General features: G+C 39.7%; 1 pseudogene; it reads left to right on the forward strand.

The window, feature by feature from the left end:
* Positions 1 to 806: 806 nt before the first annotated feature.
* On the forward strand, positions 807 to 6,838 carry LOC120104374 (annotated as a pseudogene).
* Positions 6,839 to 12,156: the final 5,318 nt, after the last annotated feature.

Genomic DNA, 12,156 nt, shown 5'->3' on the forward strand with positions numbered 1-12,156 from the left:
GAGATCACTGCATGCCTCCGTGGCGATATTTCAGTGGCTACTGCGCTCGATCGGCGATGATCCCAATATCAAACACCCACGAGTTGGTATTAGATGTGAAGGAGCAATTTTTGAACATTGCTCCAACATTGGTTCTAATCTAAAATAACAAAAATAAGAAGGTTCCTCTGATGCCTAAGTCAGACGTAACTTTTAGAAAACAGGAGGCCAGAGAAGCAGCATAAGAGAGGCACTGCCTCTAAGAGAGTTGAAAGAGAACTTATCTGGAGAGTTTCTGGGAACGCAATATATAGGTGAGGGTTAGAGCCCACCGTCGAATAATTTGGGGCTATATGCTAGTTGATAAGGCAACAAACTATTATTCTTTGTTGGGTATTGTGTTTGTTAGAAAATAGTTAGCGATTATGATCAAGTTGTTGCTAAATATGAAGAAGTTTGAAATACGGAGAATTTTCGGCACATCTTTCGGATCAATCATATGGCAAGCTTTGAATGATCGGCTTGCCACTGGGTGGCAAGTTTTTATTGGCCGATTCGGTTTGTGGTCAGTTTTGAGATATATCAAAGCATATTATTATCGTATTTGTCCATTGTCTCCTTCTTCATATGAATTTTTACATTTTTATTTTTATGAATATTTTATTTTTTTAAAAACTAGGATGGGAGGGCCTCTCTCGATGTCCTTGTGAAGACCACGCCCATCGAATGAGCAAACACGCCTGCCAATTCGCATGGGGAGCGGGAAACCCAAAAGAAGGTGCACCTAGTAGCTACCACCCGGCGAACAACCCGATCCGCAATTGAATACTTCATTGGATTCTCGATAGGACCGAGAAGTTATATATGATCGGGGCCTTATGTACGACCATCCGAACATGCTCTGAAGCTGTTCTGAGATATGTGATCTTGCGTGATCGGATACAAATCCCACACGACCAAGAATAAGCAGTGATCGGACGGTCGTGCGCTTGAAATATCTCGATGATTTTGCCTTCCGAAGATCCAACTCCGATCCCCGCTCCCCCAACAAAAACTGCAGTCTTCCGTACCGAAAGAGAGAGAAGGAGTTGCTCTCTCGGCTACATAAGAATGTCGCAAGGAACGGTGATCCGGATTGCGGAGCTCTCGAGCGGCGCGCTGTCATCCGAACGGCTCAGATCGACTGGCCTGATCAGGAGTTTACCAGCGTTTGCACGCGCATGGCCTGTAACCGTCGGTCAGATCCGAATGCACGCAGGGAAGTGGAACACGGAAACAAGAATTACACCGTGCTCGCTCGTCGTCAATCCCTTCACCGAAAATGAGCCATCGGCGACGATCGGACTTGCCTCCGTCGAGGACGACGGATCGCACCCCAAACCCCAGGTCCTGCCGAGGAGGAGGAGGAGACAGAAGGGAAAAGATGTCGTCGTGGTCTTCGAGGGGGATCGCCTCCGCCGTCTTCTCGTCGAAGAGGAGGGTATGGGATAATGGGCGTTGTCGCTTGCCTTCCGAGCCATCAATTCGCTGCTGGTTCAGACCTACTTCAACCCGGACGAGCACTGGCAGTCGCTCGAGGTCGCCCAACGCATCGTTTTCGGGTATCATTTCCTCCCTCTCTCCCTCCCAAGAACAGCTCTGCACTTCGATTCCATTCGATTCGAATATTGATATTAGGTACGGGCATCTGACCTGGGAGTGGAAGAAGGGGATCCGCAGCTATCTCCATCCTCTGCCATTCGCTCTGCTCTACAAGATCATGGCTTTCCTTCGCTTGGACACCCCTTGGTTCATGGTGACGACTCTCTGCCTCCTCTCTCTTCTCCTTATTAATTTTCCGCCTAAAATAGGCAGGATGAATCTTTTGGGGGTAAAAAGAGAGTTTCTTGAAGGAATTCAAGATAAAGGTTCTCAGAGCCATCACGAAGACACGAACTGATTATTTAGATTCATAGTCAAGCAGATCATTTCAAGGATTCTCTTTCTTTTTGACCTTTTTCTCGAAATGAGCAACCCAAATCTTTTCAAGAATTCTTGTGCCCGCGAGGCATTGTTCTTTTTCCCTCTTTCCTTCAGGGCTAATTCACAGATGCCTGCTTCGGACTCTTTGACTTATGGTTCTCTGTCGATTATTTCTTAGGTGAAGGTTCCACGGCTTCTGCAATCCTTTTTTGCAACGTTTGGTGATCTGTACCTGTACAAACTTTCTAAGCTCGTGTTTGATGAGCATGTGGCACGATGGGCGGTATCCTTTCAACTTGTGCGCGCGCGCGCGCATTCCTTTTTTATGGAATTAAACACCACAGCAAATGTATCTTATTTTATAAAGATTATGTCCTTAACTCTATTGCGCAGCTCTTTTGTCAATTGGCAAACTGGTTCATGTTCTTCTGCATCACACGAACATTGTCAAATAGTTTGGAGACAGTGCTGACTGTGATAGGAATATTCTTATGGCTCTCAGCTGGTGGATCTTCGAAGGGATCTGCTGCTGCTTCAAGGAAGGGTTTGCTTGTAGCAGCATTAGCTTGTGCCATTCGACCAACAAGTGCTATTACATGGCTCTATGTTGGGTTGCTGGATCTAATTGGACTGCATTCAAGATTTGAGTTCCTCTTTTTTGAGGTAATTCCTATAGGGTATGTAATAAATTTCTGTCTGTTTGTCGTGGCATTGCTTATCATCTTATTTTAATTCAAAACTTGAAGAATTTGCAATTTGCAAGGTTGCTCCTCACATTACTTTTGATTCATAGCACAAGGAAACATACAAGGAAAGTATGCATAATGCAATTCAAAATGAAACTGTCCCTGTCCTTTGTCAACTGAGTTAGGTTTTAATGTCAGCAATTGCATTATGAAGTTCCATGATAAGGTGATTTATGCTTGCTGCTTGCTTCACCATCCATAGATTGAAGAAGATTGAAAAAGGAATCCAAACCTCTTATTAACTAAATTCATGATGCAATACTCTTTTTATGGCACAACCTATGGTACAATTTTCAATAGAAGTTTAGGAAGAAACTAGCCAATCGCTTAAGGTGAGGAAGAGGAAATGTGAAACTAAATCACATAAAAAATATGTGCCATGCAAAAAATTTCTAAACCACAGAGGATATATTGTTGCCCTATAATGTTTGCATGTACCACTGTAATCATCTATGGAAACGACAATTGAAGAGTGTATATCCACTTCACACCGCTTATATTATTTAGAATTTTTTTCATCTATCTCTTGCCATCAGATTCAAGCACCTACTTTATGCCATCCTCTATTTGTTTATTTACTTATTTTTTATCAAGGATCGAGGTTGGTATAGGCTTTGTCTTTTCTTGATCAAATGTCATTACATAATTTTAGGAATATAACCTGTTCTGTAAGCAATATAATGCCATTAAATTAGTAATTTCTAAGCTATATTGCCTTTGCAGAAATGATACCCTCAAAAGTCTGGTTGATCCACTAAATTCTCAAATGGACTACGAGACTACAAGATCCAGAAAGATAGTTTTAGCAATCAACTACAACATAAAAAATGCAAAATAAATGAAAGAACAGGGTAGACATGTCACAGATAATGAACTGTGTATGGAATGTAGATCAAAAGTTCATTTTAGTTTCAATCAAAGTTGCTGCTGACTGTAGGGAGGTTTTGCTCTTGAGACGACATAAAGAAAGGTAATTGTTGTAGATGTTGGCAACAATCCTTTTCAGATTTTTATATCCTGACTAATTATGTCTTAATGACCTATTGCTTTAAAGATTAAGCTTGATGATGGGTATAACTGCACAACAAGCTGACACAGTTTCTTGTGTGTTACTTTTTACATATGCTGATATGCAGTCCCTTTTTTTTAGTTATTATAATTATCTCTCTTTAATAATTTTCTGACATTGACAGGGTTTTGGTGGTTGCCGTTGCACTTTTATTTGATCGCTGGATGTATGGGTCATGGATATTTGTGCCGCTGAATTTTCTTAAGTTTAATTTCCTTTCTTCTGGAGGGGACTACTATGGAACTCACAAATGGCACTGGTACTTCACTCAGGGGTTTTCAGTCATGCTTTGACTTTCTTATCGTTTTCAGTAGTTGGCATCTTTAAGTCCAAGGAATGGAGGCTTTCAGGTCTAATTGCTTGGGTTATAGGGGTTTTTAGTATGCTTGGTCACAAAGAATTCGGGTATTCTCTAATAATTTAGTTTCAGAATGTATTGTTCTGGTTAAATTGATGGAATGTCATTTATCTTTAGTTGCTTTCTCATCACTTAATTCATAAAAAAGATTGGATACTACAGGTTTGTTCTGCCCGTGCTTCCAATAGGTTTGATGTTCTCCGGATATTCCTTAGAAATTATGTCGAAACCTGATCTTTCAGATCCAAAAAGAAGATCCAAATTTTGCAATAGATGCCCCTCAAGAGTGCATCTGGCTGTTCTTTTCCTCAATTTGAGCAATGTTCCGATGGCATTATATACGAGTTTAATCCATCAGGTAACACAATGCTCATTAATATTTGTAAAATCTTGTTGGTTTACCTTTTCTCTTTTCTTGTTTCCCATTCTCCAAAGTTTAGTCTAAACAAATTCTCTTGCATCATATCATAAAAGTGGATAACGGAATTACCATTGACATCTTCAATGGAGTATATTGTCTCTTTTGTCATTGTTGTCGGCTTAGCTGGGTTGGGGTTTAAAAGTTTCTTTGTTGATTCTTACGTTGCAAATTTGCCAGCCAGAGAGGAAGTGAAGATGTTATGTTCTATCTATCTAAAGAAGCCCATGATGGAAAAGTGAAGAGCATTCTATTCCTTATGCCCTGCCACTCAACGCCTTATTACTCTACTTTGCATCATAACCTCCCAATGCGCTTTCTGGATTGCACTCCGGGGTGATTCCTTTTTGAGCATTCTTTCAACCTTTATTTTGCATATGTAAATTTCATGGTTAGAAATAATGGTGTTGTAACCGTTATAACACCCGTTGTAACGGTTTAGGGACCCCACATTACATTATTGAGGTAAATAAAATGGAAAAATATAACAGCTGTTGTTTTCTGTTATTTCCCATTATGATGGGCTCTTATAACATAAATAATGAATGTTATTTTCACTTGCAACTTCTTTTAATAAAATAATATTCTGTTCAAAATTCAAAACCTTTTGCCTCAAAATTCCCTCCAAAAGTGATTGCACGGTCCAAAAATAATACTATTTTATCTAATGAAAAGTTAGTGGGAAAGGTAATGCCATTTTTTTCCCATTATTACCCATTATTTTGGATCATAACAGTAGCCATAATTTTTGGTGCTTATATTAATATCAAAAATTTGCAACTTGCTTTTTGGGAAAAATAATGGATGCTATAACTGTTATAATGGTCAATATTAGTTTCAGTGAGGGTTCTATGAGAAAACATGTTATTGAGGACCTTGATATTTGGTCAGAAATACTTGTGCATCGAATATGAAAGTTTATTACTGATTCAGATTTTTTTTTGTCTCCAGTGGCAACAAAGGGAACCTGGATGAGTCAGATCGTTTCATGATGGATCCAGCTGGTTTTGTGACTGACATGTTTAGAAATTCAACTCTTCCCAGTCACATAGTACTATTTAGTTCTGAAGAAGGACTTTTAAGGGAGTTGCTAATATTACATTCCTTTAGAGAGGTAAAGTTACGATGTGGACATAGTCAAGCACATACATTAAAAATAATAGTCTAATATGCTTAATTTTTTTATGAAAAAATATGCTTAAATCTTATTCAATGAGTTAATTGTTTTTGCTGCCAAAACATGTTGATTGACTGCAATAGATTGTGCTGCTATTTACTAATCAATTCTAAATCCCCATTATTGTGCAAGTAATGCATTTTCACCGGGACGGTCAATTACCTATATTTGCCCTAAAGCTTCACCCAGTGCTGCACTGTTAATTAACCAGTTGCATCACAGGTATGCTTAAATCATTTGATGATTATTATTTACTATGTTTCTTCTTGAATTGCTTATAGCATAAGGTTGCAAGTGTTTTCAAATTTTCAGTGTTTTTCGTTTTCTGCTTAGACTTATAGTGTAGATTATATGAATATATGATTTCTTTCCTTTCTGAACGTGAAATTAGTAGAGCTAACCAATCTTGGAGCGAAATTCTAAACAACAAGCATATTCCTTGAAGTTGCAATATCCAGATAAACTGGAATACCCTTGTTGGCAGTTTTTTTTTTTAACAGCTGTATAACAAATAATTTTTTATTCTTTTTTTCTTCACAACTAACTATCTCCGAAGGCATTCTACTTTTGGTTAGTCTAGATCAGCAATCCCCCATGGTCAATCTATCTGGTATCGCTATTCTTATACATCTTTTCTTTGTAGTGCTGTTGTTTTTTTCAGACTAGTTGGTGATGATTTCGACAGATTGATCACTTATTATTTGCTATATTCTCTTTCTCTGTTGCGATTGATAAACCTTTTTATGTCGAATATTCATTATGCTGTTTAGATTTTTCTCACTATCATTTCAAAGTGGACCGTGATCTTCAAGCATCTATTACCGTATATGCTCTCGCAGATTTTTGATGACTCTGAATCTCCATGAACATGCTTCTCTCGACTCTTCTGGCCTTTGTATATTTTCCGTTCATCATTTGGTACTTACGCAGGCAGCTTAATTTCTTTTGAAGCCAGACATCTTCACGGAAATTTAATAGAATAGTATGCTTCATCTGCACAGGGTTCTGATTTGAAATTCACTGTTTGTCATGCTGCAAAAAATTTAGAATTATGTACTGCTCAAACAATTTTTTTGTGGTTTCTTTTGGAGATGTTATCGTCGTACACAATGAAAGCATGCTTCCACCACATTGATGCGGCTTCTTCTCTTTTTGCTGAAATTTGCTAAAATTGTACGCTCGAAAAATAAAATTTCATGTAAACTTTTTTGTTTTTTTTTGCTGCATCAGACGACTCATACCAACCTGGTATTAGGCATATCTCTCTCACCAATCTGAAGGACCCTTGGAGTGATTAGCCACAAAAAAGCCACCTAGTTTGCAGCTCCATTAGCACCTCTGTAGACGTACTTGGCTTGGAAGGTAATGTCGCCACGAGCTATTCTTCACATGTCCGGAGTAGGAGGTAGCAACTACCAATGTCTTCAGTACTTTTTTGGATCCAACTAATTATTGTAACCGAATTACATTCAAGTATGATAGCGTTGGTCAGTAGCACCCACCGAGCATGATACAAACCAGCCCAAGCTGTCCTTAGCCTCGCTCCAAAAACTGAAATGTTGAAGATCAGGCATTCTTCCGGCGACTACTACTTTAGAGTCTGAACCCTGAAATCTGCATTCTTCGTTGGGTTCAAAGTGCATATGTACTTAACGGTGAGCAATAGGGCGTCAAACTCTGAAGGCCCATCTGCATGAGTTTGACCAGTGTGATTCTTTATAATCATTAACTTCTCTCTATATTTTTATTTAGACATCGAGTGAAGTTCTTGAAGGCCTATAAGGTTGCGCTCCTGTCTCAACTTTAACCCTTTGGCCCAGCAAAGCTGGTGAGGGATCGGGCTGCTTGCATGCCATTTGCGATCGTTCATGGCTCATAGGCCTAGGCATGGAAGCTGGATGGTGGTTCCCTGAGCCACAGATGGGGTTGAATGAGTGGCCAACACCATGATCACGACAACCGAGTGCTGTTGTCGGAGGGAGATGAAAGTAGAACGTTTGTAAGCATCCGAAACTTGCTGTGCCCTCTAATTATAAGCCCCCCCTGCTTCCGAGGCCATTATTGCCTTTCAAGCTTACCGAGAGACTGATGTGGAACCCATGGTCGGAGGGCGAAAGGAGAGGATTCTCGTCCACCTCAAGACTGATTTGAGTGCCTGCCGGCGTTCTGCCCGAGCTTGGAGTACTGCGGCGAAAGATGAGTGCCATTATGCCCACGGTAGCTGAGTAGGAAAGGCTAGGCCACAATTGAGAACAGCGGCGGAATAGCGCAATGGAGATGACTTGAAAAATATTCTACACAATGGCCGAGAAAAGAGAAGGGAGAGCTCTTCCAACATTTCCATTTTGGGTCTGGTACTGAGAAGCTGAACTTTCTTTTAGCTAGATATCATCTTTCATATTTTAACCACAACGAGGAGGAAGGGGCGAACTTGGAAGGTCCGGTGGAAGGAGCGGACGTCGCTGGACTTCCGTCCGAGATTACATAGGTAACTCTACTTGGGGTTTTCAGGCTCGCATTTGTACCCTTTGAGCGTAACCAGGCAGCTCATTCGCTGGCCTATTTGGGCTCCTGAACAGCCGACAAATGGGATAGAGATCCAACTACTTTGATGCAATTTAAGAGTTATGGTTGCACGATGAAGGGTGATTCATTGCGGATAAAATTTTGTAGAATCCTAAAATCATTAAATTGAAAATTTATGCTTTATGTAGAATTTCATATTCACATTTTCTTACAATTATATTATTTTTCCATTTTTAGACATCTTTTTAATAACTGAACACTCGCTGAGGAGAAAACTTAGCCTTGCATGCATGACTGCTACGTACTAAAATGGAATTAGGACGTTTGGACTTGGATTGCTTTTGTTTTGATGACTAGATTAACTGCATGCTAATTTTTCTATATCTGAGAGGATGATCGATGGCTTCTCCTATATCATTTTGCTTCTCCTGCAGAAACCGTTCTTCTGCTTCACTCATGAAGCAGAATAATAAGCTTATTATCTGTTTCGCAAAAAAAAAAACTTTTTTATCTGAGTAGTTGCTATTGCCCTACAAAATCATCACATGCTATCTCTAAGAGATCAAGGATTCCAAATTATTCACTGTTTTCATCCATTAAGATTATTCTATCTGATTAGCCTTGCGTTGATCCTGATCTAACCGTCCCCTTGGCTATAATTTTACTTATCCAAAAGCGAGCCTGCATGTGTGTGTGCATGCTAGCCTGCATCAAGAAACAGCGAGACCGGCAATTTACGCATCTAAGTATGCAACGTTGATTTGCTGCATTAATCCTAAATATAGCTTTAAGTTTCGGCTCCAATTGACCTTCAACCTATGCGCAGGATAAAAATCTGTAATTTGGTTTCCTAGATGTACAAGGTTCTGTAGGATGTCAGCTTAAGAAATTACTTTGTGCTATATGTTGCAATATCTGAGCTTGTCTTAAAAGTTATTATCTAAGATGCCATAAGAAATAAAGATGTCGTTCAGAATATTAACATACCAAATTCGATGTCGTAATATATATGTAGCTTTATAGAGAAAGAAATTCTCACATTCGTATATGGATAATAAATGTTTACGTATCAAGTTAATGGCAACAGGATTGTCATGATATAAGCTCAGAGTGTGCTCTATAGCAAAGGAAGGTAATTGCATACATCATTGCTATTTTTTACCCCACTCTTTGCTCTCTTTTTTTTAATACAACGACGACTCATACTGGTCTTGCATGAGTACCGCCAATAAAATCAGAAAAAAAAATGACGAAGAGGGAAAGAAACAATCTCGTGATTCTTTCAAAAAATCTCATCCAAATATTGGGCAATAAAGGAGGTGACTTAGTCAATAGCTATGTTTGCCTTCCGGTAGACATGAGTAGTCCGGAAGGAGCCACATCCTCTCGATAGTCCGTGTATCTCTCGTAGCAGTAGTTGTCCATCGTTATTCCTATATTGGCCTTAAATTGTTTTTATCACCGTGGCAGAATCCCCTTCGAGATAAATACAATCAACACCTAGGATGAGCCTTGCATAAGTGAAACCTTTCCAGACGGCTCTTAGCTATGCTCCGATGATAGTCGAGTCGAAGATGCGTCATCCTCAGCCGCAACTAGTTTGGAGTCATGACCTTTGATTACAAAGCTCATCCCTTTCTCTCCACTTTTAATGATAGAAAGGGATGACTCCTACAGGCAGACGCACCATTTCCTGCAAGGAACTAGACATTATGAGTCTGTTGTTGACTATAACAATGAAGCAGAAGATACAATTTAATATTGGTAATGTATTTGAATAGCAGAATAAAAGAATTTATATAACCTGGTGAGGGTCCTAGAAACATGGAGCATTGCTTGCTAGTGGAAGCTGCACCAGGGAAAATTCATGCCAAAGAAGCGACGGAGCATTGTTTGCGGGATCATGCTTGAAGTAGGAATTTACCTATAAATAATAATTGCCTAAGCGTTCAGGTAATGATCAAAAAACATAATTGGTATCTGGTCCATTGCAACACCAATCAAGAGCGGAAAAGCTGATAGCTGCTAATTTAGATGCATACAGTGATACAAGGAGTTGTTTAAAAACAGATATAAACAACTCAAAAGAGCAACTCAAGTCTAATTATCCTGTTAATACGTTCCTCTACTGGAATATACCTATGACTCGGTTATGCATAAACTTCAAAGAAGTTATGGGCGAGTTCCGTAATTTGAAGTTTCACTTGAAATTAGCATCTGGAAACTGCACATATGAGACGAAGAAGAGGATTAAATCTCTATAATTGTCACGGTCCAAATCCATCTCCTGGGTCGACCACGTGACACGCCACATAATCTCTAAAGCGAAGCCCTAAAAATCATGCAAAGCCTAAGATGAACAATATCCATAAAATACCAATAACAATCAAATCAATCCAATAATACCACTAACATTAAATAAGCAACTAGATCAATTACAGAGTTTCAAATGTCCATCAATATCAGTAAAATAAAACAAAAAACAAAGATATCTAGCTAACTAACTACTAACAGCACGAACTCTTTGTCCTTCTTAATCGAAACTACGCCTTTCATGACTCTGAAAACAAAAAAAATGCAAGGAAGGATATGAGCTTTTTCAGGTTAGTAAGAATCCCGAACTACTATATCACTAGTAATAATCAATAAACAATATCAATAAAATGAATACCATATCAATTCTTGAAAAGCTTATACAACTAAACATGCACGTAAGCCCTCATAATATATTTCTCCAGCTTTGGGCAAACCAAGTCCATGACCCACTGATAAAATTCCATGCGTAAGCCCAAAAATGCTATCCCACGCATAAGTCCATGGAGGGTATCCCATGCATGAGCTCATGGAGGCCATGACAGTGATTCTAAATTGTATGTGAATTCACTTGCCTTCAATAGTATGTACAGAATGTATATGTATATATATAGATCTAACTATGACAGATTTTGGTTATGATAATGACTCTAATAATATTACAAGTTGGCTATGCTAAAGCATCATAATCTTCGAACCATGAAAAAGCGAGATGATTATAGTAGAGAAAACCATTACAATAACCAATGGAACAGTCCTGGACAGGACCGAAGTTCATGAAAGATAAGAGGGGGATCCATTGATCATAGCCGGAGGTGGTCGCCGACTGTAGTTTCTGACGAGGAAGTGCAGAAGTTGATCAGGAAGGTTTTCAAGAAGGTCATGAGCTTCCCTCATCAAGAGCTGGAGGAGGCGTACCAAGACTAGACCGGAAGCATGTTATGATGGGGAAGTGCTGCCTTCCTACCTTGGCCGGTGGCTTAGGATCGTCCAAAAGAACTCTCAAGGCAAAGTGGATGTCACGGAACGAGGTGTCGGCGAATCCGATGTCCGAGGGCCACATCACGTTTCGGCTCAAGACGGAGGCAAGATCCGCAGAAGGTCTGAACCCAGACTCCGGAATTCCTCCCAAGATGGGGTCTGGAGGAAGAAGATGCATGGTAACCTATACAATAATATCGACTTTCCATCACATTCCAATGTAATATCACAATTAATTAATTGCAATAATTGAAGACCATCCAAAGAACGGCACGCGCTTAAAACAGGTAATTAATTTTTTATCGTGCTCGCACTCGCGTGGCTAGCTAGAAGCAGGATCATATAATCCTCGAACAAGACGTCCATGCGATGCACAACACGTAGAACATTTTATTTTATTACTCACATACTGAGAACACGCAGCCAACCTCCTAGCTAATTCACAGGCTTTATTTACTCACATGAAACTACTGCCGCTCACTATAGTCTCTCTACTCGTAGCAGCAGCACTCTCTGATAAGATTACATCAAGCTTCAGCTCTTGGCTCTCCCCTTGGACGTCTCCCGCTTGGAAGTGGCAGACTTTCTGGTGTTCCTCTCTGAACCTCCGATCCCGCTCTCCTTCCT

This window comes from Phoenix dactylifera, chromosome 18, assembly GCF_009389715.1.
Source record: "Phoenix dactylifera cultivar Barhee BC4 chromosome 18, palm_55x_up_171113_PBpolish2nd_filt_p, whole genome shotgun sequence".
In the NCBI taxonomy this organism is placed as follows: domain Eukaryota; kingdom Viridiplantae; phylum Streptophyta; class Magnoliopsida; order Arecales; family Arecaceae; genus Phoenix; species Phoenix dactylifera.